Genomic DNA, 25,847 nt, shown 5'->3' on the forward strand with positions numbered 1-25,847 from the left:
CCGAGAGCGACCTGCCGCGGCGGTGAAGAGAAACAGCGAGGCAACGCAAGAGACCGTACAGCATCCCTACAGTAACTACCCGATACCGTTCGGTAAGGCATATTTACGATCTTTTGAAATACGCAAAAATATGTTCAAAGCATTGTGTGTATATCAGTTATACATCAATGGTTTGATTGCTGCCATTTTCACATTTAGATTTGATCATAGTTTGTGATATGTTCATGTTTTCACATCATAAAGGTGCGGTTTTATGCCATGGCAAAAATGAAGTTACTAGGCGACCACGAGGAATATTCTCTGTCACTTTGTGTTTTCTGATAATTTTGTCTGTACTGAGTCTATTAATCTAACAAAAATGCTGATCTATTCACAAAAGGCATCATCGATAGCCAATTGAGGACACACACAATTACAATATTGTGGGTCTCTAATGTCCTTGAAATGGATTACGCCTAGTATTGACTGGAAATTCCTTCTCTCAAGTGTTTTATGTTATAATAAGAGGGTTGATTTCCCACCCGGGGAACCACACGCCCAGGCCCCGGGGCACCACACGCCCAGGCCACGGGGAACCACACGCCCAGGCTCCGGGGAACCACACGCCCAGGCCAGGAAAACATTGTTGTTTATTGAAAAAGTTCACTTCCTGCATTTTTAATACAAGTAGTGTTGAAAATACATTGGGAGTTTTATCATGATATTCTACATATTTTGCCATGATGCTGAGATAAAATGTTGCAGTTTAAAGCTAATTTCCTGCTATTCTACACATTTTGCCATGACACACATTTTGAATCACATGAATAACAATGCTAATGCAAATGATCAAGAACATGTTACTTAAAAATGCTTGAAAAATAGCAAACCAGTTAGTTCACTAGGCCTACACCACCTCCACCAAAACCATTGGAAGAAAAAAAATCTCCACTTTGCTTGTATGCGTCATAGAAACAAACTGAGACGAACAACCATATTTTGTTATTAATCCCATTAATCCCATGACGTATCGTTTGTTAATCTCTGGTGATGAGCTGGCTGTGAACTCGGGGTGTGTGTGTGTGTGTGTGTGTGTGTGTGTGTGTGTGTGTGTGTGTGTGTGTGTGTGTGTGTGTGTGTGTGTGTGTGTGTGTGTGTGTGTGTGTGTGTGTGTGTGTGTGTGTGTGTGTGTGTGTGTGTGTGTGTGTGTGTGTGTGTATCACTCCTCTGATTGCCAGTGAGTGCTAAATTAATTGCATTTCAGTAATTAAATTACTTTTAAATCAGCCTTGTGCCACATTGGTGGGGGGGTGGGTATATGTGTGTGTTTGCGGTTGGTGCAGCACACAGAGGCGATAAAGGATAGGTATGCACAGAAGCTGCCACGGCTTCCTTGTCTGAGACCTGAAGAGTGGCTGGCTGTGTGCCTCCCAGGCAGGGGAAGGGCTGACCGTTTAGCCCAGTGGGCACAGTCACTGTGCTTTGAGCAGGAAGCAGGCAGTCATACTGCATCATACTGTACAACAGATCAAACCTGGAACGGTCAAGATCTCACTCATGCAGAAACAGGCCTCTGTTGAAAAATCTGTTTCATCTCAGTTTCATCACTTTGGTTCTAACTGGGTTGTTCATGGTTAACTGGGTTGTTCATGGTTAACTGGGTTGTTCATGGTTAACTGGGTTGTTCATGGTTAACTGGGTTGTTCATGGGTTATTCATGGTTAACTGGGTTGTTCATGGTTAACTGGGTTGTTCATGGTTAACTGGGTTGTTCATGGTTAACTGGGTTATTCATGGTTAACTGGGTTGTTCATGGTTAACTGGGTTGTTCATGGTTAACTGGGTTGTTCATGGTTAACTGGGTTATTCATGGTTAACTGGGTTATTCATGGTTAACTGGGTTATTCATGGTTAACTGGGTTATTCATGGTTAACTGGGCTATTAAAGGTTAAAGTCAAGAGAAATTCATGAAAAAGCAAGCCTTGCCACGAGAGAGACCACAGCAGAGAGTCACGGCAGGAACAAACGCCTGGAACAACATTTATGGAACAACAGCATCTCTGAGTCCACTGGTAGGAATACATTATGGTTGTATGTTAGTGCACTGGAAGTCAGAATGAGATTTGGATACATTGTAGCAATATACTCTGCAGAGGCTGCCACATTGGAATACACACACACACACACACACACACACACACACACACACACACACACACACATACACATACACATACACATACACATACACACATACACACATACATACACACACACACAGGGATTGAAACAGCAGGTTTGTCCTTTACAATCCACAAGAGATTAGTTGATCCTCTGAGTGAGAGAAAGGGGGATGAGAGAGAGAGAGAAAGGGGGATGGGAGAGATTGAGGGGGATGAGAGAGAGAGAGAGAAAGGGGGATGAGGGAGATTGAGGGGGATGAGAGAGAGAGAGAGAAAGGGGGAAGAGAGAGAGGGGGGATGAGAGAGAGAGAGAAAGAGAGAGAGAGAAAGGGGGATGAGAGAGAATGGAATGAGGGGGAGATGAGTGACAGAGAGAGGCAGTGATAAAGAGATGAGGTTGAAAGAGAATAGATGTACAGTGAAGGTGTCAATACAGAGGTGAGATGATGCACCGTTGTTTCCACCCAAGGATTATACTCCTACATAAAATACTCCTCACACACAACGTCACACATACAGTAACCATATCACATTGATATGAATCTGTAATTATACTGCAATACTAGAGGTATGATGCTCATATACAGTACTGGAACGATAGATATTCTCCCACACACCCTTTCCCTCTTTACATAGTCCACAGCCCTGTGTTATAACACACACATACACAACCACATAACACACTGTCCTCAGTGCTGGTATTGATTTGCTGGCTGTTGTGGGTGGGCTGCTGATCAGGCAGAGTGACTGATGGAGATAGATCCTGTCCTCCCTTCAATATCACCTCTCTCTCTTTCTGTCTCCACACCCACACCCCTCTCTCTCTTTCTCTCTCTCTCTCCATCTCTCTCTCTCTCCACACCCATCTCTCTCTCTCAATTCAAGGGGCTTTATTGGCATGGGAAACATGTGTTAACATTGCCAAAGCAAGTGAGGTAGATAATATACAATGAGTGAAATAAACAATAAAAATGATCTATCCATCCATCCATCCCGCCCTCTCTCTCTCACACATACAGTACATACCCAGCACAGACACATTAAATGCAAAGGAGGTCAGCGATAGAGACAGATCTTGTCCATTCTCATGATCAGGACATCTCACACCCCACTGCTGCACTGCTCCTCTCTCTCTCTCTCCATGCCCATCTCTCTCTCTCTCTCCATCTCTCTCTTTCTCTCTCTCTCTCTCTCTCCATCTCTCTCTCCATCCCCCCTCTCTCTCTCTCCATCATGCTCTCTCTCTCCATCATGCTCTCTCTCTATCCCTCTCTCTCTCTATCCCACTCTCTCTCCATCCCCCTCTCTCTCTCCACCCCCCTTCTCTCTCCATCCTGCTCTGTCTCTCTCTCCATCCCTCTCTCTCCATCCCTCTCTCTCCCCCCCTCTCTCTCCACCCCCTCTCTCCCCCCCCTCTCTCTCTCCTCTCTCTCTCTCTCTCTCTCTCTCCACCCCCTCTCTATCTCTCCACGCCCCCCCTCTCTCTCTCTCTCTCTATCCTGCTCTCTATCTCCATCCCTCTCTCTCTCCATCCCGCCCTCGCTCTCTCCATCACTCTCACTCTCTCTCTCTTTCTCTCGCTCCCCATCCCCCCTCTCTTTCTCTCCACCCCCCCTCTCTCTCTCTCCATTCCTCTCTCGCTCACTCCATCCCTCTTTCTCTCTCTCTCTCTCTCTCACCATCCCTCTCCCTCTCTCCATCCCTCTCTCTCTCCACCCATCCCTCTCTCTCTCCATCATCCCTCTCGGTCTCTCATCCCTCATCCCTCTCCCTCTCTCCATCCCTCTCTCTATTTTCATCCCTCTCTCTCTCCACCCATCCCTCTCTCTCTCCATCATCCCTCTCGGTCTCTCATCCCTCTCCCTCTCTCCATCCCTCTCTCCATGTCTCCATTTCTCCTTTTTTTGTTGTATCCTCTATCCTCTTTTCTCTTTCCTGTGTGTGTGTGCGTGTGTGTGTGTGTGTGTGTGTGTGTTTCCCTGTGGGTGTGTGGAAAGGGGTCAAGCATTGTGGGGTGCTGTTGTGCTATGTAAGGGGGGGTGGGGGTTGTTGACTAACTTTGGCTCCACGTCAGCCCTTGTTTCCCTGTTGTTTATCTCTGTCTGTTAACAGGGATTAATAAGTGGTTGACCTCAGTTGACCCCTGTGTTGTGTGCAGAGTGTACTATGAGATTTATGTGGCAGCTCGTATGACACCTGATTCAATTTACAAGCAAGAGGGAGAGCCACCCGGGAATGATTCTAGCAGGCTGTAGCAGCAATAGGGGAATGATTCTAGCAGGCTGTAGCAGCAATAGGGGAATGATTCTAGCAGGCTGTAGCAGCAATAGGGGAATGATTCTAGCAGGCTGTAGCAGCAATAGGGGAATGATTCTAGCAGGCTGTAGCAGCAATAGGGGAATGATTCTAGCAGGCTGTAGCAGCAATAGGGGAATGATTCTAGCAGGCTGTAGCAGCAATAGGGGAATGATTCTAGCAGGCTGTAGCAGCAATAGGGGAATGATTCTAGCAGGCTGTAGCAGCAATAGGGGAATGATTCTAGCAGGCTGTAGCAACAATAGGGGAATGATTCTAGCAGGCTGTAGCAGCAATAGGGGAATGATTCTAGCAGGCTGTAGCAACAATAGGGGAATGATTCTAGCAGGCTGTAGCAGCAATAGGGGAATGATTCTAGCAGGCTGTAGCAGCAATAGGGGAATGATTCTAGCAGGCTGTAGCAGCAATAGGGGAATGATTCTAGCAGGCTGTAGCAGCAGCAATAGGGGAATGATTCTAGCAGGCTGTAGCAGCAATAGGGGAATGATTCTAGCAGGCTGTAGCAGCAATAGGGGAATGATTCTAGCAGGCTGTAGCAGCAATAGGTTATTGAATGCTCTTCATTTCCTATGTTCTTCACAGTATGCCAAGCAGAAGGAAATTACTGTGAAAAGTACTACATGAAAGGAGGGACACAAAGTCTTTTGTTCTTGTATCATAAGGAGGAGCGGTTGTTTTTGAGAGATCGCGGCTCTCTGTAGTTTGAGGGGAGGAAGGCTGAGCTGCATAACAATAGGTGGGTCGATGAAGTGCATATTTTGGTGTCCGAAGGAAATATTTTCCAAAAATCAACAACCGATATATACGCATTTTATGTTATGCAACTATGCCCTTTTACTGTGTCCTAAAATAGTTAATGATTACATTTTTAAAAACTGTCACTTTTGGTGCTCTAAAGTAAAAAAATATATATATAATTTGGTGCACCTGTCCGAAGACGAATGCAACCTATATAGCTGTTAATAAAACATCACAAATAACAAAACGGGGTGGCAGGGTAGCCTAGTGGTTAGAGCGTTGGACTAGTAACCGGAAGGTTGTGAGTTCAAACCCCCGAGCTGACAAGGTACAAATCTGTCGTTCTGCCCCTGAACAGGCAGTTAACCCTCTGTTCCCAGGCCGTCATTGAAAATAAGAATGTGTTCTTAACTGACTTGCCTGGTTAAATAAAGGTAAAATAAAAAATAAAAAACTGTCTAGACATTATTCTGGTCTGGTTCTGATTCTGTAACGGTCTACTACACTATACTGCTATATGAGTACGACAGTTTAGGCAGAAATGCTTAAAATACTTTAGTCTGGGAAAAATAGCCTTTATGATTTTCGATCAACATGTGACAACATGTGGCATCATTAAGGTGCCTGTGACATAATCTTTGGTTAAGAAGAAAGGTTAGCAAGTCTCTCGTAAACGTTTGACAAGTTCACATTTCCACCACAGGTCAGGTTTACCCCAGAAATCGCAGAATTTGTTTACAACCGCTAAAAACCAATAAACATTATCTGAATTATCTGAAAATATTTTATTTTCATACTCAAGATACACTACATGACCAAAAGTATGTGGACACCTGCTCGTCGAACATCTCATTCCAAAATCATGGGCATTAATATTGAGTTGGTCCCCCCTTTGATGCTATAACAGCCTCCACTCTACTGGAAAGGCTTTCCACTAGATGTTGGAACATTGCTTCTATAACAGCCTCTCTTCTGGGAAGGCTTTCCACTAGATGTTGGAACATTGCTTCTATAACAGCCTCCACTCTTCTGGAAAGGCTTTCCACTAGATGTTGGAACATTGTTGCTATAACAGCCTCTCTACTGGAAAGGCTTTCCACTAGATGTTGGAACATTGCTTCTATAACAGCCTCCACTCTTCTGGAAAGGCTTTCCACTAGATGTTGGAACATTGCTTCTATAACAGCCTCCACTCTTCTGGAAAGGCTTTCCACTAGATGTTGGAACATTGTTGCTATAACAGCCTCTCTTCTGGGAAGGCTTTCCACTAGATGTTGGAACATTGTTGCTATAACAGCCTCTCTTCTGGGAAGGCTTTCCACTAGATGTTGGAACTCTCTTCTGGGAAGGCTTTCCACTAGATGTTGGAACATTGTTGCTATAACAGCCTCTCTTCTGGGAAGGCTTTCCACTAGATGTTGGAACATTGTTGCTATAACAGCCTCTCTTCTGGGAAGGCTTTCCACTAGATGTTGGAACATTGTTGCTATAACAGCCTCTCTTCTGGGAAGGCTTTCCACTAGATGTTGGAACATTGTTGCTATAACAGCCTCTCTTCTGGAAAGGCTTTCCACTAGATGTTGGAACATTGCTTCTATAACAGCCACTCTTCTGGGAAGGCTTTCCACTAGATGTTGGAACATTGCTTCTATAACAGCCACTCTTCTGGGAAGGCTTTCCACTAGATGTTGGAACATTGTTGCTATAACAGCCTCTCTTCTGGGAAGGCTTTCCACTAGATGTTGGAACATTGCTTCTATAACAGCCTCCACTCTTCTGGAAAGGCTTTCCACTAGATGTTGGAACATTGTTGCTATAACATCCTCTCTTCTGGGAAGGCTTTCCACTAGATGTTGGAACATTGTTGCTATAACAGCCTCTCTTCTGGGAAGGCTTTCCACTAGATGTTGGAACATTGTTGCTATAACAGCCTCTCTTCTGGGAAGGCTTTCCACTAGATGTTGGAACATTGTTGCTATAACAGCCTCTCTTCTGGGAAGGCTTTCCACTAGATGTTGGAACATTGTTGCTATAACAGCCTCTCTTCTGGGAAGGCTTTCCACTAGATGTTGGAACATTGCTGCTATAACAGCCTCTCTTCTGGGAAGGCTTTCCACTAGATGTTGGAACATTGTTGCTATAACAGCCTCTCTTCTGGGAAGGCTTTCCACTAGATGTTGGAACATTGCTGCTATAACAGCCTCTCTTCTGGGAAGGCTTTCCACCAGATGTTGGAACATTGCTGCTAAGACTTTCTTCCATTCAGCCACAAGAGCATTAGTGAGGTCGGGCACTGATGTTGGGCGATTAGTCCTGGCTCACAGTCGGCGTTCCAACACGATCTCGACAAACCATTTCTGTATTGACTTCGCTTTGTGCACAGAGTCATTGTCATGCTGAAACAGGAAAGGACCTTTCCCAAACTGTTGCCACAAAGTTGGAAGCACAGAATCGTCTAGAATGTCATTGTATGCTGTAGCGTTAAGATTTCCCTTCCCTGGAACTAAGGTGCCGAGCCTAAACCATGAAAAACAGCCCCAGACCATTATTCCTCTTCCACCAAACTGTACAGTTGGCGCTATGCATTGGGGCAGGTAGCGTTCTCCTGGCACCCACCAAACCCAGATTTGTCCGTCGGAATGCCAGATGGTGAAGAATGATTCATCACTCCAGATAATGTGTTTCCACTGCTCCAGAGTCCAATGGCGGCGAGCTTTACACTACTCCAGCCAACACTTGGCATTATGCATGATGATGTTAGGCTTGTGTGCGGCTGCTCGGCCAAGGAAACCCACTTCATGAAGCTCCCGACGAACAGTTATTGTGCTGACGTTGCTTCCAGGAGCAGCTTGGAACTCAGTAGTGAGTGTTGCAACCGAGGACAGATGATTTTTACGTACTGCAGCACTCCACGGTCCCATTCTGTGAGCATGTGTGGCCTACCACATCAAGGATGAGCCGTTGTTGCTCCTAGACGTTTCCACTTCACAATAACAGCACTTACAGTTGACCGGGGCAGCTCTAGCAGGGCAGATATTGGACGAACTGACTTGATGAAAAGGTGGCATCCTATGACGGTGCCACATTGAAAAGTCACTGAGCTCTTCAGTGAGGCCATTCTACTGCCAATGTTTGTCTATGGAGATTGCATGGCAGTGTGCTCGATTTTATACACCTGTCAGCAACGGGTTTGGCTGAAATAGCGGAATCCACTAATTTGAAGGGGTGTCCACATACTTTTGTATATATATATAGTGTACATACCTCAGGTCAAGTCAAGTGGCTACAACTGCAGTTCGTCCAATATCTGCCCTGCTAGACCTGCCCCGGTCAACTGTAAGTGCTGTTATTGTGAAGTGGAAACGTCTAGGAGCAACAACGGCTCATCCTTGAAGTGGTAGGCCACACATGCTCACAGAACGGGACCGTGGAGTGCTGAAGCACGTAAAAATCATCTGTCCTCGAGGCCTGTAAAACATGTTTACGTAAGATACATTGTACGGCACAGCAATTCCAATTGCACAATATGACAAACAAAACTACTGAATGATATCAATCTGTTTGTCTTTGTATTAAAGCGATCTATCCCTTTTTTTTATCGTACACAAATACATCTCATTTGAAGTAAAAACATGTTTTTGTAGGATATGGGTGTTTTATGTGGGTTTTTTTTACAGTTTGACGGTAGCTCACACCAAGCAGCTAATACTGAAAATATGCGTAAGTAAATTACTACTATGCCATTAATCTAGAGATGCACCGTATGTGTGTGAAAAGTCATCAAGTTGCATTTGCTGACACATCGTAGACATCAACTAGGCATATCTCCTAGCAACAGTGGAAGACGGAGACGACTGTTGAGAAAGTGTCTCAACCTGGATCCCTTAAAGACACGAAATAGGTATTCGACCGACAGCTAGACGCTCTAGTAAAGCACCAGTTCACCTTGATCCAACAAGTAGAGAACTATCATGACACGAGGCGAGACCCAGATGCAGACACATGGTTGGAGTTTAAGATGTTTGATCAATTCAAATGGAGTAGGCAAGAGAATGGTCGTGGACAGGCAAATGGTCAAAACCAGTTCAGAGTTCAGGAGGTACCAAAGGGCAGGTAGGTTTGAGGTCAGGGCAGGCAGAATGGTCAGGCGGGCGGGCTTGGAATCCAGAACACAAGCAAGGGTCAGAACCGGGAGAACTTGCAAAAGGAGAAAAGGCAAAGCAGGAAGCCGGGAAAAATGCTGGTAGGCTTGGACATACAAGATGAACTGGCACAGAGAGACAGGAAACACAGGGATAAATACACTGGTACAGAGACAGGAAACACAGGGATAAATACACTGGTACAGAGAGACAGGAAACACAGGGATAAATACACTGGTACAGAGAGACAGGAAACACAGAGATAAAGACACTGGTACAGAGAGACAGGAAACACAGAGACAAATACACTAGTACAGAGAGACAGGAAACACAGGGATAAATACACTGGTACAGAGAGACAGGAAACACAGAGATAAATACACTAGTACAGAGAGACAGGAAACACAGGGATAAATACACTGGTACAGAGACAGGAAACACAGGGATAAATACACTGGTACAGAGAGACAGGAAACACAGAGATAAATACACTAGTACAGAGAGACAGGAAACACAGGGATAAATACACTGGTACAGAGACAGGAAACACAGGGATAAATACACTGGTACAGAGAGACAGGAAACACAGGGATAAATACACTGGTACAGAGACAGGAAACACAGGGATAAATACACTGGTACAGAGAGACAGGAAGCACAGAGATAAATACACTGGTACAGAGAGACAGGAAACACAGGGATAAATACACTGGTACAGAGAGACAGGAAACACAGGGATAAATACACTGGTACAGAGAGACATGAAACACAGGGATAAATACACTGGCCCAGAGACAGGAAACACAGGGATAAATACACTGGCCCAGAGAGACAGGAAACACAGGGATAAATACACTGGTACAGAGAGACAGGAAACACAGGGATAAATACACTGGTACAGAGAGACAGGAAACACAGGGATAAATACACTGGTACAGAGAGACAGGAAACACAGGGATAAATACACTGGTACACAGAGACAGGAAACACAGGGATAAATACACTGGTACAGAGAGACAGGAAACACAGGGATAAATACACTGGTACAGAGAGACAGGAAACACAGGGATTTATACACTGGTACAGAGAGACAGGAAACACAGGGATAAATACACTGGTACAGAGAGACAGGAAACACAGGGATAAATACACTGGTACAGAGAGACAGGAAACACAGGGATAAATACACTGGTACAGAGAGACAGGAAACACAGGGATAAATACACTGGTACAGAGAGACAGGAAACACAGGCATAAATACACTGGTACAGAGACAGGAAACACAGGGATAAATACACTGGTACTGAGACAGGAAACACAGGGATAAATACACTGGCCCAGATGATGAGTGATGATCTGGTTACCCAATACAGAAACAAGAAGAACGTGTACTGTACCACATGTATATGATTCAAACAAATCACCTGGAACTTTTCTAAAAAGGCCCACGGGAAGGGGGCACCAGATGGGGCAGGGCTGTGAAATGGTGTGCAGACAAACACGTTCAACGGTGGGAGGATTGTCGGAGCTCTTCAAACTACTTGAGAATAGTGGATCGAGCATCAAGTTCTTTTGGATTGCAGAGATCACGAAGTACGACGAAGCGGAGCCCAACAACCTCGCTGGTGTCAAGGGAACCATGAAATTGCACCACGCCTACACAGTGGCAGGGAAAATAAACCACTTTGAAGTATATTCCTTCTGTAGCAGACCAAGCATCTGCAACACCTCTTTCAGTCGTGTCTAAGTGAACTTCAATGAAGAACACAACCAGGAGAACACCATCACTGAGGTACAACAAGACAAAGCTGAGGCTGTGGCCAAGTCAACTCCTTGACTGAAAGTCTGTAGCAGATTTTTCATTGTCAGCTACGAAGACCACTCCTTTTTAGGTCAGATGCTGAAGGTTATTTGGGGGAGGATGCAGAAACATGGAGTGATACATGTTTTTTTGTCTGGCCATCTGTGCCAGACTTTACCTTCTGTTATGAAGGAGATGTGAAGGCAATGATCAGTGAACCCTTCAGCCTAAGATCATCTCAGCTGTCTGACACAGACTGGGCTGTTTTCACACCACTCTAGTGCAGCAACAACCTCCAACAAACTGTTTGAGGAATGCAAGTTTGATTATTGTCAACTTCAATGGGTTTCTGTTACAACATTTGCTGCAAACTGATAATTTGTCATAAATCTTTTTTTGAACCTCATGAATTGCTTCCACCTTTTAAATGTTTTTAATTGGTCAATTTTAATCGTGTTTTGGATGTTTTAATGTTACTTTCGAATGTTTTTACAAGATATTGCACAGAGCGATTTCCATTATTTTTATTCAATTTGTAATTGATGTGATGTAGAAGAACACTTTCTTATATGTTTTGTAAAATTTCTTAAGGCAAGGTTGCCAGGTACACGGTGTTTCCTCCGACACATTGGTGTGGCTGGCTTCCGGGTTGGATGTGCTCTGTGTTATGAAGAAGCAGTGCGGCTGGTTGGGTTGTGTATCGGAGGACGCATGACTTTCAACCTTGGTCTCTCCCTTGAGCCCGTACGGGAGTTGTTGCGATGAGACAAGATAGTAGCTACCAAAACAATTGGACACCACGAAATTGGGAAGAAAAAGGGGTAAAAATACAAGAACAAAAAAAAAAAGTGCAGAGAGAGGCTCAGTCTATAAGAGAAAAATGTTACATTTAATATGGTTTTAATTTCTCTAACGGAAGTTTCAGTTAACAGTCATTCCAAATAAGGAGTCGTCCAGTGTGAAAGTCATTTGACTCTTTATACTGTCCCTTTTTACGTCTTTGATGTTGAATACCTCAGACCGCGTACAGGGCATCCGGAAAGCATTCAGAGTCCTTGTATTTCTCCACATTTTGTTACTTTAAAGCCTTATTTCCCCTCTTCAATCGATACACAATACCCCATAATTTTTTGGGGTGCAAATTTATTTTAAAAAAAACAAAAAAAAACAGAAATACCTTATTTCTGTAAGTATTTGGACCCTTTGCTATGAGACTTGAAATTATAATCAAATAAAATGTTATTTTGTCACATGGGCCAAATACAACATGTGTAGAGCTTATCAAGGAATGCTTACTTACTAGACCTTAACCAACAATGCAGTTCAAGAAATAAGAGTTAATAAAATATTTACTAAATAAACTAAAGTAAAAAACAAAAAAAAAAGTATTACAATAAAATAACAATACCGAGGCTATATACAGGGGGTACCGGTACTGAGTCAGTGTGGAGGCTATATACAGGGGGTACCGGTACTGAGTCAGTGTGGAGGCTATATACAGGGGGTACCGGTACCGAGTCAGTGTGGAGGCTATATACAGGGGGTACCGGTACCGAGTCATTGTGGAGGCTATATACAGGGGATACTGGTACCGAGTCAGTGTGGAGGCTATATACAGGGGATACCTGTACCGAGTCAGTGTGGAGGCTATATACACAGGATACCGGTACCGAGTCAGTGTGGAGGCTATATACAGGGGGTACCGGTACCGAGTCAGTGTGGAGGCTATATGCAGGGGATGCCGGTACCGAGTCAGTGTGGAGGCTATATACAGGGGATACCGGTACCGAGTCAGTGTGGAGGCTATATACAGGGGGTACCGGTACCGAGTCAGTGTGGAGACTATATACAGGGGATACCGGTACCGAGTCAATGTGGAGGCTATATACAGGGGATACCGGTACCGAGTCAGTGTGGAGGCTATATACAGGGGATACCTGTACCGAGTCAGTGTGGAGACTATATACAGGGGATACCGGTACCGAGTCAATGTGGAGGCTATATACAGGGGATACCGGGATAGTGTGGAGGCTATATACAGGGGATACCTGTACCGTCAGTGTGGAGACTATATACAGGGGATACCGGTACCGAGTCAATGTGGAGGCTATATACAGGGTGTTACGGTACAGAGTCAATGTGGAGGCTATATACAGGGGATACCTGTACCGAGTCAGTGTGGAGGCTATATACAGGGGGTACCGGTACCGAGTCAGTGTGGAGGCTATATACAGGGGATACTGGTACCGAGTCAGTGTGGAGGCTATATACAGGGGATACCTGTACCGAGTCAGTGTGGAGGCTATATACAGGGGGTACCGGTACCGAGTCAGTGTGGAGGCTATATACAGGGGGTACCGGTACCGAGTCAGTGTGGAGGCTATATACAGGGGGTACCGGTACCGAGTCAGTGTGGAGGCTATATAGTCAGTGTGGAGGCTAGGGGATACCGGTACCGAGTCAGTGTGGAGGCTATATACAGGGGATACCGGTACAGAGTCAGTGTGGAGGCTATATACAGGGGATACCGGTACCGAGTCAGTGTGGAGGCTATATACAGGGGATACCGGTACCGAGTCAGTGTGGAGGCTATATACAGGGGGTACCGGTACCGAGTCAGTGTGGAGGCTATATACAGGGGATACCGGTACCGAGTCAGTGTGGAGGCTATATACAGGGGATACCGGTACAGAGTCAATGTGGAGGCTCTATACAGGGGATACCGGTACCGAGTCAGTGTGGAGGCTATATACAGGGGATCTTCATCTCCGTATCTCTCTCTCTATTCCTCTCTGTATCTCTCTCTATTCCTCTCCGTATCTCTCTCTCTCTCTTCCTCTCCGTATCTCTCTCTATTCCTCTCCATATCTCTCTCTCTTCATCTCCGTATCTCTCTCTCTCTCTTCATCTCTGTATCTCTCTCTCTCTTCATCTCCGTATCTCTCTCTCTCTCTTCCTCTCCATATCTCTCTCTATTCCTCTCCATATCTCTCTCTCTATTCCTCTCCATATCTCTCTCTCTTCATCTCCGTATCTCTCTCTCTCTTCATCTCCGTATCTCTCTCTCTCTTCATCTCTGTATCTCTCTCTCTCTTCATCTCCATATCTCTCTCTATTCCTCTCCATATCTCTCTCTCTATTCCTCTCCGTATCTCTCTCTCTCTTCATCTCCGTATCTCTCTCTCTATTCCTCTCCGTATATCTCTCTCTCTCTTCCTCTCCGTATCTCACTCTATTCCTCTCTGTATCTCTTTATATTAATCTCTGTATCTCTCTCTATTCCTCTCCGTATCTCACTCTATTCCTCTCCGTATCTCACTCTATTCCTCTCCATATCTCACTCTATTCCTCTCTGTATCTTAATGTCTGTCTCATTCTCTCTGTATCTCACTATCTCTCTCCATGTCTTTATTTCTGTCTCTCTTTCTCTCTCCGTTTTTTTCTCTTTCTCTCTCCATATCTCTCTTTCACACAGAATGTTTCATGTTGATTATTTCTTTGGGTGAAGCCAGGGGACAATCATCTTGTTTAATAGTGTCCTCTCTTCTCCTTTCATATCAGTCAGAACACTACTACAAGAAGGAATCCATAACAACAAACCCAGCTTACCTCCCTTTAATAACAGCCCTGATGGTGAAATTCTCCTGATTATTAGGCAGGACTTCAATCCACAGGATTGACAGAGCCCTTGTGAAAAAGATGAGCTGTATTTAAAAGGCAAAGACCGTATACCGATGGAGATAGTTGGAGTGGGAAGATGTACACACAAGTTGAGACAGTGATGGGTTTTGACATCGTCTTGTTGTCTCACTGAAATCCCTCCCCGGGAGGCCTGTTTCTGAAGGATGTTCCTGAATATCAGATTGTGTCTGCTTGTGTGTGGTGGGAGGATTAAGTGGGCAAATGACTTTAAAGTGACACGCAATGATACCCAGAGAAAACCTCTCAGAATGTGTAACATCTCAGAAAGTATGAGAGCTTGTTGTTCTCGCTGAGGCCTATCTATCTCTGACCAGCAGCACATAGCTCACACAGAGACAAGCAGTGGAGTGGTCCTTCAGTCTCAAACCTAACACAGCTCTCTGTCCTCTCAAACCTAACACAGCTCTCTGTCCTCTCAAACCTAACACAGCTCTCTGTCCTCTCAAACCTAACACAGCTCTCTGTCCTCTCAAACCTAACACAGCTCTCTGTCCTCTCAAACCTAACACAGCTCTCTGTCCTCTCAAACCTAACACAGCTCTCTGTCCTCTCAAACCTAACACAGCTCTCTGTCCTCTCAAACCTAACACAGCTCTCTGTCCTCTCAAACCTAACACAGCTCTCTGTCCTCTCAAACCTAACACAGCTCTCTGTCCTCTCAAACCTAACACAGCTCTCTGTCCTCTCAAACCTAACACAGCTCTCTGTCCTCTCAAACCTAACACAGCTCTCTGTCCTCTCAAACCTAACACAGTCTCTGTCCTCTCAAACCTAACACAGCTCTCTGTCCTCTCAAACCTAACACAGCCTCTCAAACCTAACACAGCTCTCTGTCCTCTCAAACCTAACACAGCCTCTCAAACCTAACACAGCTCAAACCTAACACAGCTCTCTGTCCTCTCAAACCTAACACAGCTCTCTGTCCTCTCAAACCTAACACAGCTCTCTGTCCTCTCAAACCTAACACAGCTCTCTGTCCTCTCAAACCTAACACAGCTCTCTGTCCTCTCAAACCTAACACAGCTCTCTGTCCTCTCAAACCTAACACAGCTCTCAAACCTAACACAGCTCTCTGTCCTCTCAAACCTAACACAGCCTCTCAAACCTAACACAGCTCTCTGTCCTCTCAAACCTAACACAGCCTCTCAAACCTAACACAGCTCTCTGTCCTCTCAAACCTAACACAGCTCTCTGTCCTCTCAAACCTAACACAGCTCTCTGTCCTCTCAAACCTAACACAGCTCTCTGTCCTCTCAAACCTAACACAGCTCTCTGTCCTCTCAAACCTAAAACAGCACACTGTCCTCTCTGTTCTCTTACCAACATGTTCTGCCCAACTTTCCACTGCCGTACTGCACTCTTGCAGAAGTGTGTGATCCTAAGAAGTGTTCATAAAGTTTATGTCAAGTACACTTCTATGTGCATAGACGTGTAGAGATGTGTCAGTTAAAAGTGTAGAAGTGTGTTTGAAGTAGAAGTCTTTAAAGGGGAATTTCACCCTGGGAGAATCTAGGCTTGTTTTCATCATGTCCGAGGTATTTCTAGGACAGTGAGATGTGTTTCACACATAACTGCCTAGGAGGAAGGCAGGTCTGGGGTTCTCGCGTTGAACGATACACCCTATGACAGCTTCCTGTGTATTGATGGGGGGCGGTGATTCGTGCTCGGGTCCCCGTCCCTCTCCGGGCTTTTTTGAAAAGGAGGCGGACACTAACAACACAATCCTTTGGGCCAAACTGAATGTACTGACCAGAAGCAATAGCTTCAAGTAAGTCCTCTTATCAACACGAATTCTATGATGGGATAATGTTTGGATGTTCTATTATCTCCATGGTTACGTTCAACCATACATGTTTCAACCGGAATATAGCAAAGTGGATTGGAAACAAAGTTGGATTTAGCCAACATTTGAAGCTCAGAGCTGATGCCAGCACTAAGAGGGCGATGACAAATACGCTGCCTAGATAAGTAAGTTATTTTTCCTGCAAGCCACCTTGCTACCTAGCTAATGTTAGTTTATCTACTGAAACCCATATTGCATATTGCTGGCTAACATAGTACTGTATTACAGTGGGGGGAAATCAAAATATTTTTCTGTTTTGCCAATTTAGCTAGTTAGCTAAACAACTACTGGTAGCCATATCTATGACTAAAAATAGAATAGGTTTTACAATCTGAGATCATTTGTATCTCAATGATAAAACCTTTTCTCTTTTTAGTCTTACAGGCTGACCATGCGAGCGTTGCAAAATAAATTTAGGAATCTGTTATTCAATTATTGCACCCACACTGCAGGCGCTCGTTGACGCACACGAGCAGTGTGAGTGCAATAATTGAATAACATAGAGGGCTAAAATAGAAGTCCTTTCTATTTCTGACGCAGATCACGCTGCAAGTCCTGCCTCTCCCATCTCCTCATTGGTTATACCCACGTGGGTGATTGAAAGACGAACTGTGTTGCCGGTTGTCGTGGTAATACGATGAAAGTATAGATGCCGATCACCATATAAGTTCAACAATGAAAAAGCCTGGAAGGAGGAGAGATGACTAGAAACGATTTGGTTGACCGTTTTTATGTGTGGATTAATTGTCAGAGTAAAGGACCTTGTGCATTTCAGGTCAAATAACAATCTAATGTTTATATCCCAGGACAAATTAGCTAGCAACACCATGCTAGCTAAATAGGACAAATTAGCTAGCAAGTGAAAGCTAACTAGCTAAATTGCCATTAATGTTTCATGTTTTTCGATCTGTCCCCAAATTAATGTCATTGGTTCAGAGTTTGTTTTGATATTTTAACCTGTGTGTCGTGATCGCATTTGGTGCAGGGGGACAAATTACATTTATGCACGATGGCGCACGGGCGCAGACGGTTTGGGTTCCGTGTTAGATATGGCTACCCAGAGATGTGACCAAGTCGCTATTATTCGAGTCACAAGCAAGTCTCAAGTCACAAGGTCCGAGTCTGAAGTAGAACGGTTTAAGTCCAAGTCGTGCATTCGAAGAGCAAGTCGCGTCAAGTAACACGTTTTCAAGTCAAGTCTCGAGTCAAGTAACACGTTTTCAAGTCAAGTATTGAGTCAAGTAACTAGAATCATCTATAAATCTTTATCTATTTATTGAGGCTACCAGACAGATATTTTGATTATTTTGTCGAACACATATTTTTAATAGCCTATGTAATTGTAAAATATTGACCTTGTAGTTGTCATAAGGGCATGAAGTCAGCTGAAGGCAAGACAGGTTGACTTGCTCAGAGTGCAGATTTAATTACAGGTCTTGGTGATCTGATGGTGAAAGTGCCATATCACACAAAATATACAGGCAGATTTACCAAATATACACGGCAGTAGCCCAAAACAGATAGCCTCTGTATCAGGCTTAACCTGTGCTATCTAAACGGACACAGGTAGAGGGCAAGACTGTACAGCCTCACCTTGAGAAACCAAATGGACTCTGTCTAACAGGAGCTCAAACAGGTAGGCCTAGATAATATAAACACTCGGCCCACAGAACCATACAATTACCCAATTGGCAATTACAACCAATAAACAGGTTCTGCAATGGAAAAAGCCATTTCTACATATATTGGTACATTTGTCTTAATCAGACTTAATGATTATTGATGATATTTCAACACCATGCATACAGTGCCTTGCGAAAGTATTCGGCCCCCTTGAACTTTGCGACCTTTTGCCACATTTCAGGCTTCAAACATAAAGATATAAAACTGTATTTTTTTGTGAAGAATCAACAACAAGTGGGACACAATCATGAAGTGGAACAACATTTATTGGATATTTCAAACTTTTTTAACAAATCAAAAACTGAAAAATTGGGCGTGCAAAATTATTCAAGGGGGCCGAATACTTTCGCAAGGCACTGTTCTGACTCCAATGTGTGGAGTGCAGGCCACCTCGCCTATTTCTATGCACTCTGAGGCTCGCAAGCTCCTATTACGCACAGTAAAAATGACAGAGAGCCAGGACACAGACACACAGAACTCTGATATAACGCAGAAAATATGAACAAAGGAAACCAGAATTTAAATAAACAGACTTTGTACCTCATGAGTCTTGCGAACTGTTCACGTGCACTAAACATCACTAAACATCACTAAACATCACTAAACATCGCAAGACCTTGTACCTCATGAGTCTTGCAAACTGTTCACGTGCACTAAACTATAGTTTATCACTAAACATCGCTAAACATCGCTAAACATTACTAAACATCACTAAACATCACAGAACATCAATAAACATCACAAAACATCACGAAACATCGCTAAACATCGCGCCAACTCAGAAAAGGGTAAGAAACAGTTAACTATAAGATGAAAATGTATCGTAGGCCTATCAAACATGAAACAGAAATACTACCTGTTGCAATAAACAGTACGGGATGGAATGATGAAACGCTAGTAATTAGTGAAGTATTAAATGGAATACAGATTTACCACAGCACACTGTCCTTTCTGTTCTCTTACCAACATATTCTGCCCAACTTTCCACTGCCGTACTGCACTCTTGCAGAAGTGTGTGATCCTAAGAAGTGTTCATAAAGTTTATGTCAAGTACACTTCTATGTGCATAGACGTGTAGAGATGTGTCAGTTAAAAGTGTAGAAGTGTGTTTGAAGTAGAAGTCTTTAAAGGGGAATTTCACCCTGGGGGAATCTATCCCAACTAATTACAAATATGATGAATATATGATCAATGTCAAGCAATTGTTATATAACAAAGGACCAGTGGGCCCATGCTAGTAACTGTTGCTCCAATGCCAGTGAGTTTGCAAAGTAAACCGTTCATATTCTTGGTCAGCAAAATGTATTTTCTTATGGCAATCCTACAATTTGACGTTTTCGCTGCACCGTATCCTATAGATGTACAGCAAATCACCCGATCTGTTCACCAGCTCACCGACCTGTGTTGATTGACAGTTTATTGGTCCAAACAGAGTGCAGAGTGTGTGTTTCACGAGCCAGTCTGTTTTTTTTTGTTTTTTTGCAAAATCGATGCTGAGACTGCATGTAGCGTAATCCACGTGGACTCGGTGCCACACAACTATTGACAAAACATTACAAAACCTGGCTAGATCATTTCAAGTCATCAGTTTCAAGTCTAAGTCGAGCCGCCGGTCTTGAAGCTCCAAGTCAAATCTCAAGTTATGTTATTTTCTATCAATCTAGTCTATCAATATAGTCAATCTAATCAATCTAGTCTAGTCAAGTGTCAAGTCATCAAATTTGTGACTCAAGTCAAAACAGGAAATTGCAACGTTACAACCAGCCACTTAAAGCTAGGTTTTACTAGCAAATGGTAGCACATGACTGGATTGGCTAGCTAGTTAGCCTGGCACCTGCTAACTTGTTATGCGCCACACCTCACGTTTGTAACTTGTTAGCAGACGTGTAACATCAGCAACTAATAATTTTACGAACTAGCTATGTAACGTAATTGACATGGGTTGACATTGGTTATGGTCATGACCGTGGATGTATTTCAATCTCACAAAATGATAGCCACTGCGCAAAATACAATTCCCAACAGATGTACATAAATAGTATATATATATATATATACTATTTATATATATATATATATATATAAATAGTATATATATATATATATATATTTATATATATATATATATACTATTTATATATATATATATAAATAAATAGATATATATATATATATATATATATATATATATATATATATATATAAATAGTACATATATATATATATATATATAAATTCAGCTCGCTAAATTAGAAGAAACACTAATATTACAATATACTATTGTAAATCTCAAAACAACATTTGCCTAAGCATGCCTGATAGACATGGCTGTAGGTTGATCCTACCTACCTAGGCTCATTTATATGGTCTGGTCACTGCAAAGGTTGAGGGTTATGCCATATTTCTTTCTGTTAGATATTGTTGTAAATGGAATCTCTGTGGCTATGCACATGTACCCATGTTCAACTAGTCTACCTTAATGTGTTATGTTATGCTGGCACAGTTCAGCTGTTGTGTAATAGAGTATCATGTATGATGTTTGTTACAGACGATACGTGTGGTGCCAACCTGGAGTGTATTCTAGATACAGAAACATAATCCCTTTGCTCTGCGTGTGTCCTTGTAGTTGGACTTATTCCGTGAACTGTAACCCTCTCAAGGGATTAGACATTATGCTGGATTACCAGTATATGAGCTGAATGGCAGTTTAATCATGACAACATTCCTCCCACAGCTTTACAAGTATTCCGTGAACTTTAACCCTCTCGAGAATGGCAGTTTGACTCATATGAATGGCAGTTTAATCATGACAACATTCCTCCCACAGCTTTACAAGTATTCCGTGAACTTTAACCCTCTCGAGGGATTAGACATTATGCTGGATTACCAGTATATGACTCATAAGGAGCTGAATGGCAGTTTAATCATGACAACATTCCTCCCACAGCTTTACAAGTATTCCGTGAACTTTAACCCTCTCGAGGGATTAGACATTATGCTGGATTACCAGTATATGACTCATAAGGAGCTGAATGGCAGTTTAATCATGACAACATTCCTCCCACAGCTTTACAAGTATTCCGTGAACTTTAACCCTCTCGAGGGATTAGACATTATGCTGGATTACCAGTATTCCGTGAACTTTACTACACTGACCATACCATATTATCTGACTGTATGTTCTTTTTGAATGGCAATGAATACCAGTTGTCTTCGCTACAGATTGTTAGACCAGATAATGTGATTTAACCAAATATTTTTGGTATCTTTTACTGGGAGTTACAGGATAGATGCTTTTTGTGTAGCACAGAGAATCTTTGATGACCAAACTTTTTTTTTATACAGATTTTTTGTTACATATATTTTACATATATTTATTTATATGTATATATTTTACATAATACATTTTACATACATGGTAGTTTTATATACAGCATTTACATGAAAATATATATTTTATATAGTGATGCACCGATATCACATTTTTGGCCGATACTGATATCCGATATTTTCCTTGCCAAAAAACCCTTTACCGACAACCGATATTTAGAATTTTAGCGGCCTTTTAAGCATTCTCGTCCAGTTAAATAGTTAACACACACGCATGGACACAGTGGTCTAAGGCACTGCATCTCAGTGCAAGAGGTGTCACTACAGTCCCTGGTTCGAATCCAGGCTGTATCACATCCGGACGTGATTGGGAGTCCCATGGGGTGGCGCACAATTGGCCCAGCGTCGTCCAGGTTTTGCTGGGGTAGGCCATCATTGTAAATAAGAATTTCTTCTTAACTGACTTGCCTAGTTAAGTAAAGGTTACACACACACACACACACACACACACACACACACACACACACACACACACACACACACACACACACACACAAGTTATTTTGTTGGCATTTACGTATGTCCTCATTACCAGTAAAACATAATCAAAACTTTCACTTTTCTTTCACTTTCTTGCTGTGCTGTTTCGTTGTTTCATTCTCAACCAGGATTTCTATGGAAATCCCTTTGGGTCTTTGGGTGTCAAAAAATATACTATTTGACATGTCAAATAAGCTTGTTGACCAACCAGGACCTGAATATGACTGCACATCACATAATAATTTAACGCGTTCATACATGTTTTAACGTAGTTGTTACACATTGATTACACTGTCACTCGTATTTCATATGTCACAACGATTCATCGATATGTATGCTATGATGCTGTATGCTATGATGCTGTATGCTATAATGCTGGTAAAGTTGTCTCGCGCACCTGCAGTGCTGGTCATTAAAAAAAAGCTAGCTTGTTTTCCCCAAAAACATAGCAAAATGACATCATCTGTTTCATAGCTAGTTAGCAAGCGACTATATAGCTAGGTGCCATCATCTAAAACAACCCTAATTTATAAAACAGTTCTTATTTGATTAATGGTGGGACCCATCTTAACCCTCAACTGTTTGCGTCCTCTTGCAGAAGATGTGCTGGTACTTTGCATCACTGTCTCCTGGAAAGACATGGTTGTGGTTTTAGCATTTGACTCTTTTAGTGGAAGAGATTTCAGGGAACACCTTTGCTGGTAAAGGGATCAACATCGAATGGGACAAGTGCTCATTGGGCCAAATGCTCATTGATGCTTCCCTTGCCTTCAATGCAGAACATGTGTATAGCGTCAACAGTGTCCTACTCAACGTTTGGACCTGACAGTATCTGTGGGATATGGTATGGGCTGGCATGAGCTACGAACTATTGCATAGGCATTTGAATGCACTCCTACACATTTTGAAACAGAGCGGTTCTTCTGAAGAATTTGTTATAACGCTCCATATTCATTTATCTGTTTGAGAGATACAATTTGTCCATGCGTTTATATTCTGAAAAAGAATATTATGAAACACAGAGAGCCATCAGCTAAATCATGTTAGGTTACCTCTAATCGAGAATGCTCAGTTTTGTTGTGAAGGAAAAAAAAACCTCAAAAAAACAATGGTATCACTTCTCAGCTGTTGTCCAAATGGATCCACAATTGGTCTTAATCACATCAGAACTTTTCCCATGAATATTTTTCCCTGATCTGAAGGACCAATCTTTAAACAAAGTCCCCATAAGGCGCATGACAGCCGTAAGTCACTGGCAGCATCGGGCGGTGAATCTCATTTTGGACGCTGGCTTGTAATTAAGCACAGCCAGGCACAGAACACCAAACAAACATGATGAAAAACAAACATTGTGCCTGCAGAAGTTCTGAGATGGCTGTGTGTTGTTTGTTCACAATACCATCTTCCACGTTTGTGAGCACGCCCCATCTACCTTAGCGGGCGGTATCTGCATTCGCTATCAAGGCCGGATTTTGTGGTTCGCTATGAGCAGAGGAATAAACATTTACGATAAAAAAGTTATGTTGTTATTATAGTAATGACTAAATGCCATCGGGGAGCATAGTGAAATTCCCTTTAAATGGATTAATGACTTCTGGGGTGAAATTCCCTTTTTGGAAGCTGGATAAGTTGTCCTGACTGTTAATGGAGCTATTTGTCACTGAGGGGAATGGCCAGCTGGATAAGACTGTCTGTCTGCGGTGAACGGCCAGCTGGATGCTCTGTATAATTGGCTGGATAAGACTCTGTCCTGTCTGAAATGGAAATAAGACTCTGTGTGTCCCCGAAAGTGGTGTGTATGTTTGGTCCTCTTGCAGAAGTGTGCTGGTACTGCACGTGTGTGCATGTTGTTCTCAGATTTAAGGGGAACACCTTTGCATCCAGGAAATGACAAGGCTATTTGAGGCTCTTGTCTTTTCAATGTCTTCTCTGGCTGTTTGACCAGACAAAGATGATGTTCATCACATTTTGAAACATCGTCCTCTGATTCTTTATCTGGTACAATTCTGCAGAAAGAATATTATGAAAGTTTGTGTAGGTTACCTCTAATGCTCAGATCATTGTGAAGATTGACCGTTTTGTTGTGAAGGAAAAAATCAAGTGACCATCACATGTTCAGTCTGTGTGTCCGGCGCATGACAGCCGTGTCACTGGCAGCATCGAATCTCATTTTCACGCTGGCTTGTAATGAATGAGAACACCAAACAAACATGATTTTTCCATGAGATGGCAGTGTGTTTGTTCACAATACCATCTTCCACGTTTGTGAGCAATCTACCTTAGCGAACTGCATGTGGTTCGCTGAAGAGAATAAACATTTACGTAAAAAGTTATGTTGTTATTATAGTAATGACTAAATGCTATCAGGATTGATTCCCCTTTAATATATTAATGACTTTAGGTTTAATGTGTTCAGTTAGGAGCTATTATAAGTACTGTTATGTTCTTAAAATTACTGAGTCTGCTGATGATGGAGTAGCAAGTTGTGTGTATGGTGACTGCATTATCCTGTGTTTCATGTTAAGGGGAGATAGGGACTGGGTATTTGCTTCTGCTTCTCTGGACATAGAAAATGTTGGGTTTACATCCCATCACATGGCTTGGAAAAAGTACTGCCATCTGGTATGTGGCTGGGTTTAGTTCTCCTGGCTTGAAAAGTATGAATGATTGTCTTCTTAAAGGTACCTAAGTGTGGTTTATTCTAATGGCTTGGTAATATGCCTTAAAGGTGTTGGGTTTAATTCTCCTGGCTTGGTAAGTATGCCTTCTTAAAGGTGTTGGGTTTAATTTCTACTGGCTTGGTAAGTATGCCTTCTTGAAGGTGTTGGGTTTAATTCTCCTGGCTTGGTAAATATGCCTTCTTAAAAGTGTTGGGTTTAATTCTCCTGGCTTTTCAGGCTTGGTAAATGCCTTAAGTATGCCTTGGGCTTGAAGGTGTTGAGTTTAATTCTACTGGTTTAAAGGTGTTGGGTTTAATTCTCCTGGCTTGGTAAATATGCCTTCTTAAAAGTGTTGGGTTTAATTCTCCTGGCTTGGTGGTTCCTTCTTGAAGGTGTTGGGATTAATTCTCATTTTCTTGTCAAGTATGCCTTCTGTCCCTGCCTTCTCAAATGAGTTGCACACACACGTTTAATGCTACTGACTTGGTAAGTATGCCTTCTTAAAGGTGTTGGGTTTAATTCTACTGGCTTGGTAAGTATGCCTTCTTGAAGGTGTTGGGTTTAATTCTCCTGGCTTGGTAAATATGCCTTCTTAAAAGTGTTGGGTTTAATTCTCCTGGCTTGGTAAGTATGCCTTCTTGAAGGTGTTGGGTTTAATTCTCCTGGCTTGGTAAGTATGCCTTCTTAAAAGTGTTGGGTTTAATTCTACTGGCTTGGTAAGTATGCCTTCTCAAAGGTGTTGGGTTTAATTCTACTGACTTGGTAAGTATGCCTTCTTAAAAGTGTTGGGTTTAATTCTCCTGGCTTGGTAAGTATGCCTTCTTAAAGGTGTTGGGTTTAAAGGGCATTGAGGACTAAAGTGTCTGAGGGGGTGAAAGACGTCACGTTCTGAATGTGGAAATGTCAGCTACTGTATATTAGTGGTGATT

General features: G+C 42.8%; 1 protein-coding gene across 2 annotated transcripts in view; it reads left to right on the top strand.

Annotated features, from left to right (window-relative positions):
* Window positions 1–11: 11 nt before the first annotated feature.
* The window catches only part of LOC135553174 (neuroserpin-like), a 47,152-nt gene continuing 21,316 nt past the window's right edge, over window positions 12–25,847 (top strand). For both annotated transcript variants that reach the window (XM_064985337.1, XM_064985338.1), the window contains exon 1: window positions 12–92. The gene's annotated coding sequence lies outside the window, so the exon portion shown is untranslated. The remainder of the gene's footprint in view (window positions 93–25,847) is intronic.

Source organism: Oncorhynchus masou, chromosome 13 (genome assembly GCF_036934945.1).
Source record: "Oncorhynchus masou masou isolate Uvic2021 chromosome 13, UVic_Omas_1.1, whole genome shotgun sequence".
Taxonomy (NCBI): domain Eukaryota; kingdom Metazoa; phylum Chordata; class Actinopteri; order Salmoniformes; family Salmonidae; genus Oncorhynchus; species Oncorhynchus masou.